Raw genomic sequence first — 18193 nt, 5'->3', positions numbered from 1 at the left:
AAAAAACTTCGAATTCATCCACCAGCTATTGCTCATGAATAAAAGCAAAATTCTCCCAAGAAATTTCGTAATGAGTTTTATTTGAAATTTACATGGACATAACTGTAGGAATCCTTCACAACATTCATTTAGGTATTATGCCAGGAATAACTTCGTGCCTTTAATTTCGTTAAGCAAATTAAAAATATATTCAAAAATTATGGAGCGGAATGCTCCTCATAACACACGGATTGGACTCCTCATAACACACATCTGGTTTACCTTATGATCATAATTCCTGTGCAAATTACAAAAATATTGACGGCAAATTCCGGTATAATACCTTAGATTAATCCATAAAAGATATGCAGAAAAAGCTCTATATAAATAGCGGGGAATATTTATGAAATGTTTTCTAAATAAATTCCAGGAAAAAAATCTCGGAAAAAAATATAACTTTGTAGTCATAAACTAGTTTTTGAAGAAACAGGTGAATTTGAAAAAGGTTATATTGCTGATTCACAGAAGACATCGATAAAACGAATTGTCATCTTCTTGGAATCCAAGATTACATTAATTTATAGAAGAATCATAGAACAAATGTCTAGGGAAAAGTGTGAAAATGTTCGTAATTTGGAAGAACAGCTTGAAACACACTTTTTTTTTTGTTTTTTAATGTTCATGGTAGAAGCAATCCAGGAATCTATTAGCGAATCAAAAAACATTTCGCTCAATGGTTTTACTACTATGGAAGAATATAATGTAGTAATATATGACAAAATTTGTAGAATAATCTGTAGAAACATTAAACTCTTAAAAAATATCAGATAGAATCGCTAGAATAATTCCTGGATCAATTCTAGGAGATGGTTCTGAAAAATCGTAAAACTCGTAAATTAACACTTCAGTCGTCGCGCTGTTGTATTTTGTACAACAGTGGTGAAAAAACCTCGCTTATCGTACACAGCATCAGCGTGGTGGTTCTGACGGCGGCAAACCGCGCGACGACTGAAGGGTTAAAAAAAAAACTACGTGTGACCTCATAAAAAAATAATAATATTTGAAGTTTGAAGCAGAAGATATTTTTTGAATAATTACTGATTAAAGTATGCTGCATTGCTTAAAGGTATCCCAGAAATACAAAAAAAAAAAAATCTTGGAGAATATTACGGACCAAGTTATAAATCAAATGATTGAAATTGTAACACTATATATTGAAGGAATTGCCAGTGGAATTTCAAAAGCGATTTCTTAAGAAACTATCCGAAGGAAGTTCTTTAAGAAATATTAAACTCGATAACAAGTAACATTATTCATATTAAGAAATCTACAAAGACCGCTTAATTTGCAAAACTAATTAAGACACAATTTCATCCTTACATCTTAGGGATGGTTCACAAATGACGTCTTGCTAAATTTCCTTTTTTTCAACCGCCCTTTGTCACACTTTTTGTATGAGATTCCAAAACTTTTGTAGGGCTTGTCATGCTTGGCTTGACCCCCTCCCCCTCTTGGAGCGTGACATAATTTGTGCATGAACCCTTAAATCCGAAAAAATGAAAAATTACAAAGACTTAAATCCATGAAAAATACGAGATTTGTGAAAACTCTGATTATTGCGACGGATGTTACATCCGTGATTCCAGAACACGCCAATGGCTACAACTTTGCCGAAGACCACATTTTGACTGAACCTCTGGAACAATTTGCTATTATTGATTTCAAAGTGTAAACCATGCTGAAATGATCATTAAATTACTTTCAGAGCAATACTGCTTTTCTGCAGTAGAACATAGTATTCTGGATTGCTTTGATCTATTCCCCTCACCAGGAGCTGCATTGTTGTCTGCCATGTTATATGTAAACCCACTTTACAATTATGAAAAGCAATTTATCCTGACATCCTACCAAAATAGTAAAGTTGTAACTGGGAAGATTTCGCTTTAGTATAGTTTGTTTACCTTTCCATAGAACATTATGACAACGAGTTATAGGGCTGAAGGGAAATGGTTGGCCTTTTCCATAGTATTTCTCATTTAAACTTCCAATGACATATGCACACTAAAATTTTTTTCAAAAACACTTCAAATTTTGAGAAAATGATAATTACCATAATTGACATCGTTTAAGAATGGGGGAGCCAAAACTTCAAAATTTGCATCAATCTACTGAACCCCATGTGAACATTATTCTGTAATGTTGAAATAACCGTTATGTACAAAATTTATGATCCCTGAACCCGAATATGAAGATCAAACTCTCACAAGTTATTTGAGTTTTGAGTTATTTTAAAATTAGAATCGCCCCGAACCATTGATAACGTCTGAAGTTAGACAATTTTCTGATGAAATTCTGCATTTTTCATAGTTATTTGTTGGTTTTGCTGAATCAGCGCAATCGGTAGTTTTTGTTGCAGAATCGTAAGCGAGACGCAAAAGATTCCCCTCTAATGCTAAGCCTCCACGAAAGCATACAACTCCACAAACAGCGAGCAAAACGCACCGCACTCCAAAACAGCAATCAGCGGTGCTTGGCCGGAATCCGGAAGATTCTGATTGGTTCTGGAGTAGCGGCAGCAGCGCACCCACTACCGCACTTGTGGCACTCACTCACCTGGTGCCCAACAGAATCGGGCCCACGACGTCTCGCTCGACGCAATGGTGAATCGTGCAACGAAGAAAAAAAAATCAGCGGGAGGGGTCATAATCACTTCTTTCCCAACCGCCGTTCGAATCGAGCACGGTGGAAGCGCAGCATTCTCCTCACGTTTGCGCTTCTTGCTGCAGAAGATTCTTTGTTCGGCGTAAAACGGTTCTTAATCCGTCGCATCGAAAGAAAGCAAGAAGAGTTGCAGAACGAGAGAGAGATTTATATGCGGTGTTGGAGCGAGACGGGTCGGCTGTGAGCAGTGGGGTAAACGAGACAAGCGTATGATCAAGTAGGCACTCAATGAGAAGATGAAGAACTCAACATAAACGAGGAAGAGACGCAACATAGAAAAAAGCTCATGCTGAGGAATTCCACAATCAACCCTCTGGAGCGATCCGCTGTAGCTTGACGCAAGCCGCCGAACACTTCGACGAAGTGCAGCAGGTCTGTGAAGAGAGTGAGAGAGAGTGCGGTCACTCACTGATCTTACCCTTAAGATCGGGGCACTCGCCTCTGAACACTTGGCAGGCAGTTAAGTTTGGTTCGCGGAGGTAGACACTTTTCAGTTGATCGTCTGAATCTGCGGTGATCGTTCATGGAAAAGTTTCGCTGTGCAAATCCTCTTAACAGGCTATGATCGAGATAAAGTGCAAGAGTGAGACGAAAAGAAAAGGTGTCAATTAAGGCTTAAGGCAGGTTTTATTTGTGTTCCGCGAGGAAACGGATTACTACGTTTGTTAATCGCTGTATATTTGGAACAAGGTTTTTGTTGAAGAGCTGCTCTCTCATTGCGAGGGGGTGAACGTTGTGTACCTGGCCGAATTGGGTCATCCAAATGTGTCGTCGAGCCGCATGGTAGTGAGTGAATGTGATCTGAAAAGAATAATTATAAAGAAAAGATAAAAATATGAGTGATCGATTAATCGTTTCAAAACATAGCTGATGCAAAGGCAAACAGTGATAGAGTGAAATAAACAGTGATTTTTTGCGTTGATCAACAAGAGCATGCACAGATTCGGTGTTGATCCTGCGGCGTTACATCTTCTCACGTTGAGTCAACGCTTAGATGCGGAAGTCAACCCGAGCCTCAAGCAACCAGAAGACCGTCGTTGTGAACAGAAGCAGCAGCAGCAGAAGAAGACAATTACAGCAGTGCTATAAACTAGAAAACTTCAATCGAACACACTTTCGGCGGAAACGAACCTTCCTCTACGGTCGTCCGTAGCAGTTCCCTTCGTCGACATTCTTGGCGGACAGGAGTTGATTTTACAACCTCTCGAGCGTTTCTCTCTACGCCCAAGTTTCACCGCAAACTCTCAACCGAACGAAACAAAACAGGAAGCAATTATCAAACCGGGCAGCTATTGGAAGCAAAGGTAAGAGACCCTTCACCCAAACAATCACATCGAAGAAATGATTGGACCATCCAGAGTTCTTCCCGACGCGTTTTCAACCGACTAGAGCAATGCCACCGATGGCGATCGAGGCCTCTTCGATCGGCACGGCTAGATAACAGAGTTCACCTTTTTTCGGCACCTTCTAAGCCCAAATACTCCCTCGCATAAATCTACGGACCAGAACGGCGCAGGATATCTCGCTAGGCAGCCGGATGATCCTCTCGATTGACTTTTTGCGTTGTGTGCATCTTGCAGCAGGCGTCCATCTTCATTTTGCCTGGAAAACCATTAAGAACCACTTATCTAAAAGTTAAGATCTTTGTCCTTCTTTGCGTCCGCTCCGGTTGGCGTTCCCGTCCCCTCTTGATGAGTGTGTTTTACTTTATGCATCCCATTCTCGAGAGATCTTGTGGCGCAGATCCTTTGTTGCTGAAAGTTCTTCATACCTTTCTTTGTGCCGTACCAAATGACCACATTATTTCCGAACCACCACATCGGTTGCACTCTGCTCAGCTAAGCCCAGTTCAGCTCGGTAACTGCGTCGGGATTTTGCAAGCGCCATGTCACACAGTGAGAATTTGCGAAAAAAAGGGCAGCCGTTTCTTCTCTGGATGTGATAAGATCGTGAGAAATCCGGCGCTCCAGCCAGTGCGGAACGAGGGGTACGTGACCTGTGAACTCGCGCGGTGCACCATTTTCGGGGGAAATGGCCCTCGGGAACCGCGTTGACGCACGTGACTGGTGCTGGTCCTTATATTATGGATACAAGAAGATACGGGATGAACGTGGGAATCGTTAGGAACAAGATTTGCGTGAGCACTCTTAGAATAAGACGCGTTTGCGTCACTGAATAGCAATGGATCATTGCCTACCGGAATGTACCGTCGCAATCTGGTGACGGGACGTAAGCGCCACATTCCATCACAGTTTTAGTTAACAAGCGCCAGCCAGTGGATTTTTCTGGGAGCTTATTTTCGAAGAATCGATCAACGTTCAACTGATAGATCATATATTTCGTAGTTCGTATTCCGTAATTAAACGAGCCTAGCCTATTTCTATTCATTTGGGCGAATATCTTACGTTCAATGTACAATCAATCGTTGATAACAGAACCGACCACGCCTTTCATTAACTGTAGAGATTGATAGGTGATTAGACTACATAAGACAACTGTTGAAAACAGAAACATAAGAGTACTCATGCCGGTCCGCTGTTCAAAGAATTTATTTCTAAGTATATTTTCTGAATACTATTTCTCGCATCCTTAACTTTAATTAAATTTTATTTTTTTGTATAAATTTATATCCATATACGTTTGAAATTGGAATGTCACATTACTGCCGCAATCTAGAACACTACTCCATTACGCTACAACAGATTGTCAAATTACGACAATATGGGCCAAATTCTCCGGTACTCGATCTAAAAAGAAGGATAACATTAGGCATGGCAAGTAGAAACATAGAAATCTAAAGCATCTTGTCCCGTATACGAGTATTATCAATTGCATAATATTAAAGATTGGCCTGCCATTTTGTGAATGATGCTCTGAAATCCGCCAATGTAATTATGTAATTATTGATGGTCACATGTTGCATTTTAATTATGCGGTTCAAAACTCGATGCTTCAACAACGATAACTTTTTTATTTACTCTCTGTTTATAGGGCTCAAGCGCCGTCAGGCATAACAGAGCCGAATTTAACGAATTTGTTTTATGAATAAAACTATGACTGCTTCTTATTGTGCAATTTTGAATTTAAGACACTGTAAAACTCAGGGTTTGGCCGAGATTAGAGAATACAATTATTTTTCGAGGGAGGGCAAGAATTTAAAGGTATTTTCGTTATTGTTTAGTAGCTGAACTGCAAATCATTCAAATGCTACCACTTTTTTCGGTTCGATCGACCACTGATATCAAAATCGGACTGATTTTAGGAATTTCTTTCAAAGTGACAATAGGAATTCTTAAGGAACTTTGGAAGCCATGGACTCTACTTTTTTTCAGCAAAAATAATTGGTGGGTTGCCTTCAACTTTTCACCAGATAAAATGTCTCATTTTTAAATATAGAGTATACCTTGGATTTTTTATCTCAAATGTAATATACAAGTGACGTAACGGTCTTATAATTGTACTGCAATAAAATTAACATTGATTCAAAACCTGCCTCCTCTTTGCCTGGATTCCTTTAAAAATATAAGGATTTATTTATATGAACACGTTTTTCCGACGATTTTGGCTGTTTTTGTACATGCAAGAGTTATTTTCTTGAACTTGCATGCAGAATTTGAATGGATCAATTTTTCTCTTTTCAGCTGTTCTTCAGTCTTAAAACCATTAAAAACATCGGTTTTCGACGTATTTCAGCCATGTGCATAGCCAGGATTGGGAGAGGCGAGCAACCTCAAAGCTGTTTTTTGCTAATTTCACAAAATATGACATTTTTTTACTCCTTTTGCATTTTTTTTGTTGGTGGTTAACTAGATATTCTGAACTTTTCCATGAGCCATAACATCTTTTCCTTGTATTACATTGGTTAAAGTGGAGTTCAACATGCGGCTTGAGTAAATTTCTCGAGAAAATATCGGGTTCTTTGAGAGTTGGGAAGATTTGAAAAAGTCTTTAAGAACCTTAAAGTATGTCCAGTAACTTTTGCAACCATCCTCTAATAATTTCTTCGAGACTATTCTAGGTACAAAAACCTCCAAGTACCCCATCAGAGGTATTGATGGAGCAACTTCATGACTTGTTTCAGGCATTTTTTTTTTTTTCCTCCATAAACTAGTTCAGGGACCAGTTTTGAAATTTTCCAGCAATTGTACAAAATATTCTTAAAAAATTTTCAGTATTGAATTTATTTAGAAATCATACCCTGAATTTTTTTAGGATTTGTATATATCGCTCATGTGGTATTTTTCAGGAATCGTTGCAATATTTTTAAAGCAGGCGTTTTCAGCCATTTTGCCTCGCGGAGCACTTTTTGAAATAAAATTTTTTCGCGGAGCACCTGTTCTTCATCATCACCCTGTTTGAAATCTGGATTTCTGTATGCGTCTAAATTGACCCTATAAATCTTACGAAAATCGTGAAGTACGACTTATGTTGGTCATTATATCATAATTTAGTTTCAAATTTTAATTTAGGGGGTTAAAAGCCAAGGGTTGAAAGTGACAAAAGCCTGAATTAAAAAAAAACGAGTTTGAAGTTTTTTTTAGCAATATTTGTACCGTTACAATTTGTATGGGAACCAAAAAAAAACAAACAAAACTTCTACGAATTATACATAATAATACTATTCGAAAGGGGGGTCCGTAGCCTTGAGGTTACGCTTTCGCTTCATAAGCGGAAGGTCATGGATTCAATTCCCAGTCCCTCCACACAAAAAAACGGTCCAGCCACCAGAAGACACCGCACGGAGGACCGTGCTTTGGGGAGCACATCCATCCTCCGTCAGTATCAGATGGTGACTGAGACAAACTGATTCTCTTCGCAGGCAGCTAGCCTCACTAACAGCAAAGCTCTCTCCTACCTGGTCGGTGTGAGAGTAAAAGAGTAGGAGAGAGTGAAAGTTGATGTAAATATAGATAAGTTAAAAATAGATCTGTATCGATAAAGAAGCTACATATTAACTGATTCCGGCACAGTAGTGGCCACGAGCACAGAGTGCCTTCCAAGTATACTTAACCCAAAACCGACCAAAATGTCGCATACACACCACTTTGCCTTTTTTCCTTCCAATCCTTATCTGAAAAGATTTGATTTATTTGATTGAGCAAACTTTTTCAACTTCAAGGTTAAACTATGACAATTAAGCACCTAAATGAAACTATATTAGGTTTTTCGTCAAATATTTCAAAAAATATGGCCTAAAAAATGGCAGAATTGCTTTTGTTAGGAAATTTTCTGACTTTAGTTGTTATATCGAAAAACTGAGCAAGTTTCTGTAGCGACATTTTTTTTAAACCTTTTCTCGAAAATATTCATAATATTTATGAAGCTCGTGAAATATTTCTAATTTTGTATCGCGGTGTCAAAACTTCAAGTTTTATCGATGTCGACGAGGAAAAGCATCCTATCAAAACTTTCACACCCAGAAATTTTCAAAATACTCTACTTGATTGATTCATTGATTGATGATACTTGATTGATTGATGAAAATTCTATTGATTGATCGCAACCAACGAATTACTTATCGAACAAATTTTCATCGTGATCAGTTTTGTTCTTCTAAATTTTACTCTTGGAAATTCTCGATATGGCTTGGTGTAGTATAACAAAAAACGTATTTTAAAGCAAAAATACGGTATAAAATTTCAAAACTGTCGCGGAGCATCTGCCAAGGCTTCGCGGAGCACCAAGTGCTCCGCGGAGCACGATGTAAAAACCGCTGTTTTAAAGAATATCTATTCAAACTCATATGTGTTTTAAGCCCAGACAAGCAAAATGTACGTATAAAGAAATCACTCTTTGCGTTATGTGAGGCTTACATGTGCAAAATTTCACGTATAAGATGTCGCGAAAAAATCTTCTCTGTACAGTTACCCCACAGTTATGGATCAACTAAGGGTCATTTTTCAGAACAATATATGATTAAAAAACATGGTGACGCTGTACACATTGAAATTACCTTCCTGATACTGCAGAATATAGTTGTTTTTGTGAATACAGCTCAAAATTCGCGGATGTTTACCAAAAAGTGACGATTTCAATAGAAATTCCAAACGATGTCCACCCCACAGATGTGGATCAGTGGAAGAGGCAGATCCCTATTATGGATCAAATCGACTCATATTATGGATCAGAACACTATAAAAGCAATTTAACTGCAAAGTAAACGAATGGTGTGTTAGTGATAGCATACGTTATGGCGTTTCTTTTGGAATCGTCTTATCATTGATTCATAACTGTGGCATGGGTTTCAATACCCCACAGTTATGAATCAACGCTTCTGGGATTACGGTTGACATTTTATTTCCTACGGACGAAAAAAAAATATTTCAGCATATTATGATTGATTGCGATGCTATATAGATTTATGATTAACGTAAGTAAAATGTGTTTGGCAAAATTGCACCTGTATATGATGAAATATTCCCATTTTAATCCAATTCTGATCCATATCTGTGTGCTATCCATAACTGTGGGGTGACTGTACAAAAGTAGAGACGATGTACGTGCATATATTATGAGATGAAAAATGGCATACAATGCGAGTGTATAAATTTTCTTCCGAACAAATCTGTGATTTTATGCGACTTCACTTATGATAACAAATGTTGATTTGACAGCTGCTACGGATTGATTCGACTTACTTTGTACAAGTGTACGATACGAGATAAAATTTACAAATGAACTAAAAAAAAAGCGTTTTATACGAGGGATCTCATCAATTTGACGATTTCATCCATCGTATTTTTCCATCGGGTTTGGTGTAATTTGTATGAATAAACGAGTTATTTCATGAATAATTTTTGTGCGACTTCTGGTTGTCTGGGAGGATATTTTACTCCAGTGGATCTCTTTCATGAGTAATTTCTCATGAGATTCTCTCGGAAATGTATCCTAGAGTACATTCTAACGTTAGTCCGAAGTTACATCTGAGAACATCTTTGGGAGTTCATTTAGGACTTTCTTCTTGCAATCTTTCAGAATTAACACAGTGATAAACCTCAAAGGTGAAGTCCTCCAGGTTTCCAACAGAAACTTGCTTAGAAGCTCTTGTTAAAATTAATTTAAGTATGCTATTTTTTCTACATAAACTTTTACAAGAACTCCTAGAAAAAAATCACAGAGTTTTTCAACGAACCGTTTCAAATAAACAAAAACCTAAACAAAACTTAAAAAAGCTGAAAAAAATAAAATTCTTAAAATCCCTCCAATAATTTCGCGAGGATTTTTTTTAAATAAGACTGCAAAAATTTCTCGTGTTATCGTTGAGAAGCCCTAAGGGAAATTCTTACATTAACTTTTTTGAGTTGAACTGTTTAGATGTGATGCATCGAGAATTTCCAGAATGAACCCGAATGTAAAACCATTAAAACATTCAAGAGAAAATTCAACATCGTGAAGAGAGTGCTAGAAAGAATTTCTGGATAAGTTTAAAAGATGCCACCTAAAGAATAGCTCAATTAATTGTCAGAGTAATTCAAGCAGGAACACTGTGTTCTCTAGAGATTTTTCTAGGTTATTTATGGACATTATTTTGGTGAAATGGCGAACCATTTAATCACAAAATGTATGAGTCAGAAATCATTCATGGAGTTGTTGATGATTAAAAAGGAGCAATTTGCTACATTTCTAAATAAATAATCGCTAGGAATCATCTTAAAAATATGGTCAATATTAAACTTAATTTCAATTGCTATCCTTGGAACGAGTTCAACCGGGAAAACTTGAAAATAATTCGTGAATAATATGTAATTAGTAGAATTATAAGACGAATACTGAGAAAAATCATTTGAAGGATCATAAAACGTTTCGAAGGGATCTTCGTTCAAATGATTGCATTACTTAATTAAGTAACTCACTTCAGTTGTTGAAGAAAATACATCTAAGAATATTATGTGGAGTCATTAGGAAAATCTTGAGGAAGTATTGGAAACATTTTATAGAATTCATTGAACAATTCTTATAGTTTCTTAGTATAATGAAAAATCAATAGGAAAATTTGGCAAAATGGAGGAATATCTAAAGAAACCCCTCGATAGACTTTTTGATGAATCTATCTCCTTTCCTTCCCAAATGGATTTATTTTGAGTGACATTTTGGCAAAAATTATCGATAATACTGGAGATTTGAGAATACTGATAATCTTTTGCAGATTCCTAGCAAGATCCGTTGAGTATTCTTAGAATAATCTTTGTTTATGATTGCAAGTAATATCTCTGAAAAAAACATTCCGGCTTCAATGAATTTAAGAATTCTTAAAGAGTTTTATCATGACGCAATTTTTCGTCCAGCCGGAGGGGGAGGGGTAACGGCCCCTCTCTGCTCCCCTCTGGCTACGCCAATGATTTCAGCATTCAAAATATAGGGCAAAAAATCTACCAATAGAATATTTTAAATCTTCCGATCATGGAAATATTACCCAAATACTGATCTTATGATGTTATGAAAAACTCAAACTTGTATAACTCACGACTGATAGTTTTCATGTGTGAGTTGTCAATCACGCAACTCAGCAGTCAAAAAATCATGGATGAATTGGCTCATCTGTTTGACTTATTGCTTCGTGTTTTCACAGTTTTCTAACAGAAAGCAATGATTTGTCGTTAGATTGGTAGAATTATAGTAATTCTTTCTAACGCAAAAACAACATTCGGTTTTCATCTCCAATGAGTTACTTCTCACGGGAGTGCTCATTGATTGAGATTTGAGTGTGAGTCTATCAACCATGGTTAAAAATTTATGTTTTAAATATTTGGGATACCCAAGGCAGCTAGGGCAGTTGGGTGAATAATCTATCTTAATTTGAACGTTCATTCGCCGACGGCAGCAAATTAAAAATCTTTGTTTATTTCAGCTATGGTAACTTTATCAAAGATTTTAATTGATATACGCTAATGATTTTATGAGTAATCTTGTATGAACCTAAGATGGGCTCCGCCAATGTTAAAGAATCGGTTATAATATGTAATATTTTGATAATTTTCACATTTTTAATCTTTTTGAATGTTTTAACATTAATATACATCCAACCGCTAAAATCCAAAAAAACGACCTGTAAAAACAATCAAATTATCGCGTATGGTGAAATATGGAACTACTATAACCACCTACCCTAAAAAATACCTCTTACTCGCTTTGGATTTTAATAGAAATTTTCTTAAAAACAAGTTTAATATGAGGTATACGGACGACTTGTTGTGGGAAATGGTGTGATATTCACCTGGCTTACCATCAAAAAGGAGTTGAGCGTCATTACCCAATTGGCAAGAGATTTTTTTTTTTATTTTTAGATAACGTAAATGCCGATGCTCCCTTAGATTTCCGGCTCAATTAAAAAACATGCACTACCCACCATAAGTATAAAATCGAATCACCTAGTATTGCAACACCCCAGTTTAATATTGCAACACTCCTCAAAAAGTTTAGCATAACCTAAAAACTATAATTTTAATTATGCAGTATCTCGGAATCCTCACTTTCTGCAAAGTTGCGGTCTTGAGTAAAGTTGTTCAGAAGCCTTATCACGTTTATTAGATGAAATTTGAAATGCGTTTTTTTGCCGCTACGTGGCGCTAACTTGCATGTAATTTGGTTACATTCTAGCTCTAGCTCATGATTCCTACCACCTAGAAAGTTCGCGTTTTCAGCAAGGTTGTTCAGAAATTTGGAAACAATTTGAGGCAGTACTGTTTGATTATCAATTTTAATGCTACGTGTAAGAGGTGAACCCGCCTAAGGCTGAAAGCCTCTATAATAAAGAAAATCAAATCAATACTACGTGGCGCTAGTATGCGTGTAACTGATTCAAATTGATTTTAAGCTAATTAACAACTTTGCAGAAGACACGAACTTTCTAGGTGTTCAGGATCATGAGGCAAAGAATACTGGAATTTGACCAAATTGCATACACACTAGCGCCACATAGCGACAATTGCTGCCAAACATTGATTTCAAGCTTCTGAACAACTTTGCTGTATCGAAGATAAACTTTAATTTAAAATAGTGGTTCGAATTTGAACCTTCACTAAGCTAAAGCATTTGGTACTTAAATTTAGACACGGTTTTAGGATCCTATTTTTTAAGCCGTATAACGCTTCAGTCAAGCCCTTCTACAGTGTTACATTATAAGTAGATAACGCAATGTTTCTTGTCATCGCTGTTTTTTTTTACGAATCTCTTATTCCACCTATTTTCTAGAATCTGTGCATTATTAGTTTAAGTTTGAATTTTCAATATATTAAATACATACAGTATTGGATAATACAGTTGCATTTTTTTTGATATTCTATACAAAATTGCAAAATTTTGTAGGCACCGTTATTAATGCACCAATTTGAATAAACTTTTCACAGCACGTCAGGCACAAATTGAATTTGAATAAATTCTACTCGTTCCAACGTTTCGGTCCTGAATTGGGACATTGTTCAAAGATTGCTTTTATTTAGTTACATTTTTTTTATATACACAAATAAGAAATTGAAAGTCTTATTTTAGTTCTCAAATATTTGTCCAGCTCAAATTTGAAAATTCAACGAACACCATTCCTAGAAGTTGCTACAGAAAATTCCTAGTTCACAGCTCTATACTTGACAAATTATAATTTTTATAATAATTATGCAAGATTCCTATTGAAACTACTTGGAGAAAATGGTTTTTGAAGAAATTCGAAATTTTCACCTAATGCCGATTGGCGGAATTCTATTAAATCTGTTAACAGAGTTCAAATCTTGTGGACACCTATTTTGATGATCGTCAAAAAAATCTACGTCATCCTGTTGTAAATACCTTTGACAAACTGTAACCGGAAGTTGAAAACTTACCAACTACCTGACCTACAAGAAACTTTCATTTTACTTTGGTGAAATCATTTTTTGAGTTCCTTACCAGCTCCATTGAAAGATATTTGGTAGACTGGTGACTAGATTCTTAGCGTGCCTATTGGTTAATCATAGCAGAGTTCTTACATTATCTGTGATAGATTTCAGGATATCTGTTGTTTTTTTTATGAGATCCTTCCATAAACTCTGATGTCAAGAATTTCCATTTTAAGGGGTCTGCGGAATGTTTGGAAAACTTCAAAGGGGTCGCAGCTTCAAAAAGGTTGGGAACCACTGAGTAGATAATTAAAACAAAACTGATCATTAATGCAATTTAGCAGATAGCATCACTTGACTCAATATAACTTAATAACATAACTAAGAGCGGTCCCAAGCTTATATGAAAACCACTTTTATTGTACACATCTCGTGCTCGGTGGTGCTGGCAAGAATTGTCAATGTCACACTTCTTGAATTAAAATAGTAGAAGCTATCAATCTTCACAATCTTCAGGATATGTTTCCCATAACTCTGGAAGCCTTTTACACCTCTAATCATTCGTTTTAGAGCGGTTCAACAGTTAAAAATCGACTTATGATACAAACTTTCTGTTTTTTATAAACAAAGCAAATACAAAAAGCACGCAATTAGTTTTTTACGCGTTATTAGATATAAGTTTTCAAAAATCATCAGATTTTTTGAAAATTTATATCTAATAACGCTTAAAAAACTAATTGCGTGTTCCTTGTCTTTGTTCTTTCGTAGAAACCTTTCAAGTGGATTATAAAAAATGTTCTAATTCCAACTACGCGTCTTACAATCAATGGTAAACGTACCTTACTGCAGGCAAACCTTCCTCAGGACAGACTTCAAAGGATACCACAGCAGTGCAAATACCAAAAACATGATGATTTGATACCAGTCCGTGTCCATCGTTTCGTGAAATTCAACGTTTTCCGCACCGAATCCTAATACCAACTGAACTCCCAATGCCCAATTCGAAAAAACCATTGTACCGTCATCTCATTACAAACCCAACAAGGAATCCAATTGTCAACCCATCCAGACAAGTGCCAAAGCCACTTGCTCAAACAGGCGACTTCCAACGCTTTTTTTTCGTATAGGTATAACCAAGCCACCCTTGTAAAATTCCAGCGTCGCCAGACGGGTTGTCAAAGAGTCCCACCTCGGGTTCGGGCTGTGTGATGGCAATTCATTTTTTACACCCCCATCGACATTGTTTTACAATCAGCCAATCCAAAAGTGACGCCTCCGCGTAAACAGATTTTTTCTGTCATCACACAGAATTTTTAGTTGTTTTTCATACAGAATTGTTTACATATTCCTGAAAATTGATACATATTGTATATTTTTTAAATAAATGGCATAAGGTACACCGGGGCAAGTTGAAACGGGTGGGGTAAGATGAAATGCGAAGTTTTGAAAATGATAGCAATAGATTTTACCACGTTTTTCTTCTGTAAAAGTTAGCTTCATCTGTTAACTTAATGCTTCTGTACTTAAATTTCTCATAATTATAAAATTTCACTGTGATACCTTGCCATTTCATCTTACCCCAGCCGTTTCAACTTGCCCCGGTGTACCTTACATATAACAACGTTTTGTCAAATTCACCACACAGAATTAAATATGGCGTCACTGCTTGACTGTTATTGCCTCTAGCCAGCAACACTGCCATCATCACCTTCATTACCATCGGAAACTCATTTATCATACGCCGCCAAACGCGTGCTCCGATCGAGAGTCATTCAATCGATTCTAATGAATTTCAAACCAGCAGCGTGGCGTGGAGCTTTGCTCCATTTATTTTTCCATCGAAAAAAAAAAACCGGTGCCTGCCGAGCTATAAATAAACCTGTGCGAATGTGACACCCAGGTTGGCTCTCTATTAGAGGGTAGCCAGCGTGGAAATTGGCGCCAAGGCGGTTCAGGTTCCCTCAACGCATGCGACGTGGAGGAGTTTTGCATTTTCAGAGAATGGAATATTCTAAGTCAGCACCGGTTATAAAGTCATACCGTTTTGAATAATATTACGGATAGCTTCAAATTCTGGACTCTCTACTTTGCAAATATTTAAAAAATATTTGTTTTCAATTTTGAAAAAAAAAAAAACTCAAGAGCCGATACCGGTATTGAAAGAGAAAAACAAATGGTTATTTAAGAGTAGGTATTTGTTTTAGTATAAGCATTACCCAAAAATATTTATTAAAAAACGGGTTCGGCTCAAGGAATGTCAGCAAGCTCGAATTTAGCACGTTCCACGCCGTTCTCGTTTTTATTACCCGGCGTTGGATGTGATGGATGAGAACTGTCGAGAGCCGGTTTGATCCCAATGATAATGATTATTTGTTTATTGATCGCTGGCTGGTGCCAATGCATTGTCCGATAGAGGTGCTGCAATTGCAGCTGCCACTCGGATTTCAACGGATTCTTCGTAGGCAGCTAAGGTGCAACAACAACAAGTGCTAAGGGCAGAACTAAAAAAAAGCTAATAGGCCCGACAGGTAGCGCCCGGTTGAGATGCAAAAACAGATGGATTGGCTGTAAAATGTGTTAAAATGTTTATATTGGTCGAGATCAACGAGCTTCGGCGTGGGTTCCCGAGAGAAGGTGGAGGAAGAAATGTAGGTTTCTAAAGAAAAGGATTTCAAGGACTTGACGAGACAACCAGAGTGACGCCGGATGAGCTTTGCTACCGGGTTCGATGTGCACAATTTTATATTGGCACGGAGAAAAATAACTTGGAGTATTTTAAATTATTTAGAATTCTTCATTTGTTGGAGAAAGGTTCTGCTAAAGAGTAATGTTGTTCTGGAACGCACCATATAACGGTTCATAGAAAAAATGGGAGAATTTTGAGCAATCGGATTCACATAATAATATACGACGCAAATTGAAAGACAGTTACCTTAATTTTAGAAAAAAATAAAACAGTTTGGGGGTTTAATCTAAGTAGCAGGCTTCTTGGCAGTGCGGTAAGTGTCGTCAGGCAGTAAAGTGCATCGTGTAATGGGGTGTGAGTTCAATTCCCACTCCAGCCATCGAAGCTTTTCGTCAGGAATGCGTCATTGGAGCATGCTTGTCTTTTGTCTAGTGTTAAGTTGCGGTCTGTGCAGCTGAATGGCTAAAGAGGGCATCCGTGGCTTTAAAATGAAATTTTCCCAGCACTTCAAACAAAAAATAAAAACTTCATTCATATTTTTCACTATTGCTGTTTTCAGAGAGTTCGAAAGCAGTAACGATTTATCAAGAGTGATTTTTATGACTAATATCAATAATTGACATAAACTTAAAATTTGAAGAAATAAGTGCTTAGTACTTTTTGAGATGAATAAAAACAACGAGCATGTTGAAATGACCTCGTTAAATCAAGCAAAGGCCAAAAACAGAGCCTGAAATCCAGCAATCTTACAAAAACTTACAAAATGAGGCACCTCAGGCAACTTTTTGAACGGACGGAGTTTCCAAGTTTTGGTCGCCCGGTCAACCAGTTAGTGATTTTCGATAGCGATCAATATAGATTCGTTTTGAACCGTTAGCGATCGCCATCGTTGATCAAAGACCTATAAAGAATTATGAAGACTGGTTGGTCGGGCGAGAGGCACTGCTCCAAAATTGCAAAGGAGGAAACAGGGGTACCAGAGGGATCTGTCTGACTGATGTGTTCCTTGTGCTCCCTAAAGGAGTTATTATACCAGTATACGCCGATGATATTCTTCTCTTAACGAGTGGAAAATACCCGAGAAGTACAAGGAGGAAACTACAGGCAGCAGTATCGGCCGTGGAAAAATGGATCAAAAAGACAGGATTTGATATCTCAGCGGAGAATGGGGATTGGGTGCGGCTCTAATCTCTTTCAGCGCTACACGCGCTGCTGCGAGACAGCACATTGAATTCGAAAGAGACGTGCACGAGTAATTTTTCTGCACTGCACCCTGGCAGTGCTGACTCGGAATGTGCTTTGAACTGCGTGGTGTCGAATTGTCTCATTTTTACTCTTTGCGTTTTGTACACGAGTCAAAAATTCCACTTGAACTAATTTCTCTAATACGTGACTGTCAAAAGTCTTAAACAGGATGAACGTTATTTATTACCATCTTATGTTTTTCACTTTACCAATTATATCAAGATTCGCAGCTGGAAATTTTTGTAGAGCGCTCATTTAAGTTTGTCCATTTCCAAAGCACACCTTGCTGAAATTTTCATAGAGTGAATATTTGTGCTGACTCGAAAGAGATTGAAAGAGTAGAGATTGTGCTCTGCTTTGTCTCTTGCATCTTGCATTGAGTTTACTCGCAAAGAATAGGCCTTTTCATGTGACAGGTCCATCTATGCATTTGTTTACATCTGTGGAGGACCGGTGCTAACACGGGACTTTCATCTCCATAGAAGAACTGTCAAAGAGCTTCCCGATCAGCTGATTTGGAACGTCTTGTAAAAAAGGCCTATGGGAGAAGCACAATCAACTTTGGAGACACACATGTTTTTTGCACAGCACTGAGTTTTCAGACAAATTCATATCTGTAACTCCAATCATCGACACACACCTGAGAGAGTGAAAGATCACCTATAGAGATCATGAAATCAGATTCATCGACGGCTCAAAACATGGAGTCAGGGTCGGCCCAGGAGTACTGAATGAAAAAATTCAACTATGCTTC

General features: G+C 37.3%; 1 protein-coding gene and 1 long non-coding RNA gene across 3 annotated transcripts in view; one reads left to right on the top strand and one right to left on the bottom strand.

The window, feature by feature from the left end:
• LOC5572653 (protein decapentaplegic) overlaps positions 1–18193 on the top strand; it is a 145502-nt gene that overhangs the window by 91461 nt on the left and 35848 nt on the right. Inside the window, exon 1 of one of the 2 annotated variants that reach the window (XM_001654103.2) lies at positions 3194–4004. The exons of the other annotated variant lie outside the window; for it this stretch is intronic. The gene's annotated coding sequence lies outside the window, so the exon portion shown is untranslated. Of the gene's footprint in view, positions 1–3193; positions 4005–18193 lie in introns of those variants that run through there. 2 annotated transcript variants of the gene reach the window in all.
• On the bottom strand, positions 3309–14513 carry LOC110676604. The gene is made up of 2 exons (XR_002500555.1): positions 14348–14513; positions 3309–3501 (listed from the first exon to the last, which is right to left on the bottom strand). It is a non-coding gene; the product is annotated as an uncharacterized LOC110676604 (long non-coding RNA).

This window comes from Aedes aegypti, chromosome 2 (assembly GCF_002204515.2).
Source record: "Aedes aegypti strain LVP_AGWG chromosome 2, AaegL5.0 Primary Assembly, whole genome shotgun sequence".
Lineage (NCBI taxonomy): Eukaryota > Metazoa > Arthropoda > Insecta > Diptera > Culicidae > Aedes > Aedes aegypti.
This window is presented reverse-complemented; position numbering and strand designations above follow the sequence as displayed.